The sequence below is a fragment of the Pinus tabuliformis genome, chromosome 9, assembly GCF_031772625.1.
Source record: "Pinus tabuliformis cultivar Carrire ecotype Pingquan chromosome 9, CPIR1, whole genome shotgun sequence".
In the NCBI taxonomy this organism is placed as follows: domain Eukaryota; kingdom Viridiplantae; phylum Streptophyta; class Pinopsida; order Pinales; family Pinaceae; genus Pinus; species Pinus tabuliformis.
In genome coordinates, this window is record NC_142307.1 from 254,580,915 (window position 1) to 254,583,541 (window position 2,627).

Genomic DNA, 2,627 nt, shown 5'->3' on the forward strand with positions numbered 1-2,627 from the left:
ATAGGGGTTGAAGGAAAAACTGTTAGTCTAGATGCAGAGGTGGTTGATGCCCCTCTAGATTACAACCTTCTCTTGGGTCGAAGTTGGTCTTACGCTATGACAGCAGTCGTTTCATCGGTCTTTCGAGTAATAAAGTTTCCACATAATGGAAAGACCGTAACAATAGACCAGCTGGCTTACTTTTCATCCGACCCAGCCTCTTCTGAGAGTATTCAGCATGTAGATAAAACGACTATCCCATATAAGGATGTTGGAGTAGGACTAGTTAAAGATGTCGGTTTACTGGGAACTTTTCCTTTTCCTCCAATCAACACATCGTCTTCATTTGCAACCATTCATATGATTACATTAGACACCATTGTTTATGATGATCCTTGGATCATTCCTTCTGAATCTGAGATAGACTCATTTGGTGATGTCATGCCTTTGAGTCCATATGAAATTGCGTATGAGGCCGTGCAATCGTTTGCCGACCCATCTTCAACCGAAATTCACTTCATGAATGTGGTCCGTGAGGAATCACTTTTCACATCAACCTCGGATTTAATCACATTTTCTGAACTTGTTCACTCTGACGAGCAAATTCGTGAAATCCTATGTGTAGATGATTTACCATGGGAAGATCTCCATCACAGATCTTCGCTTTTACCCGAGAATGATTGTTTTGAAAATGATTTCTCATCAATTTTTATGACTGAATATGTCAAGGAACCTAAGAATCCAATGAAACATCCCGATTTCGAGTTAAATTTGGGAAACATCTCTCGAACTATTCCTATTGACATTTTGGTTAAGCCCGGAATTGTTGAGAACATTCATATAGGTACCTCGTGTACAGATGACGAAATTCAGATATATAAGGCCCTGTTTCAAGAATTTCGTGACGTGTTTGCCTGGTCCTATGAGGAAATGCCAGGAACTGATCCCGCGATTGTTTTTCATGAGATCAAGACTTACCCAGACGCTAAACCCGTCCAGCAACGTTTGCGTCAGATTCACCCAAGAAAAGCTGCTGCAATTAAAGCAAAAGTTGAAAAATTACTGAAAGCAAGTTTCATTTATCTGATCCCGTTAACGGATTGGGTATCGAATATAAGAATATCCATCAATTATAGGGACATTAATCGAGCCTGTCCAAAGGACAATTACCCAACTCCCTATATCGATCAAATTATTGATGATTGTTCCGGCAGCAAAATATTCTCCTTCATGGATGGTTTTTCCAAATACAATCAAATCAATATTCTACTTGCCGATCAACCAAAAACGGCTTTCATTTGTCCATGGGGGACATTTGCTTATTGCAAGCTACCTTTTGGGCTCAAGAATGCCAGAGCAACTTTTCAAAGGGCCATGTCTTATGCGTTTCATGACATCAAGCACATTGTGAAACCGTATCTTGATGACTTGCCTGCTCATTCATTACATCGAGCTGATCACCTCGTCCATTTACGAGCAATCTTTATGAGGTGTAGGCATTATCGGATTCGGTTAAACCCACACAAATGTGTCTTCTGTATAGAAACGGGTCGATTGCTAGGGTTTGTAGTTTCGAAAGATGACATTCCTGTCGATCCCTCGAAGGTCGAATCTATCGTCAAATTGCCTCCTCCTTCGAGTCTTCGTCAACTCCAAAGTTTGCAGAGGAAAGCAAACTTTTTACGACAATTAATTCCTAACTATGCCGAGGTTACAAAGGGTTTTACCTGGTTCTTGAAATAGAATACTCCATTCTATTGGGACGAGATAGCTCAGAAATCTTTTGATGCACTTAAACACGCGTTGACCCATGCACCGTTATTGCATCCTCCCAACTACAACCAGGATTACTTCTTGTATCTCGCCGCCTCTCATTCCACCATTGGAATGGTCTTAGTTCAAGAAGATGAATTCGCAATTCAACATGTGATATATTACCTTAGTCAAACTTTAAATCCGACCGAGCTAAAATACTCACAAGTGGAGAAATTGGCATTGGCAGCTATTCAAGCTGTCCAACGTTTTCGTCACTACATTTTACTACGTAAAACTATAGTAATTTCGGATTGCAACCCTATGATCTACATTTTGACCAAGCAATTGCTAGGGGGCAAGTACTCTAAATGGATTGTTATCCTGCAGGAGTTTGACTTGGAATTTGAGAAATCCAAGTCTAAGAAATCTTTAGTTTTTGCGGAGTTAATTTGTGACTTCCCGCGTGCTGACACGGAAACTGTGGCGGAGGAGCCCATTACAGACGAGTCCTTGTTTCTAATCAGCACTTTAGATCCGTGGTATGGGGATATCATTGTTTATCTCCAGACCCAATCCTTTCGGCCAGAAATTTCAAGGTTAGAACGTCAAAAAATTCGATTTCAGTCCCAACAATTCAGGATTATTGGAGATACTCTTTATCGCCGTGGGGCGGACTTTGTGTTTCGACGTTGCTTAACTCACGAGGAAGATGAAAGGGTTCTAAATGACTGTCACTCTGGAGCGTGTGGCAGTCATATGTCTGGGTATGCCACAGCCCAAAAGATATTGTGCGCTGGCTACTTCTGGCCGTCTTTGTTTAAAGATTGTATTACGACGGTCCGAAAATGCCACAACTGCCAAATGTTTGATCGAAAGATGCGCGCTCCACCTGC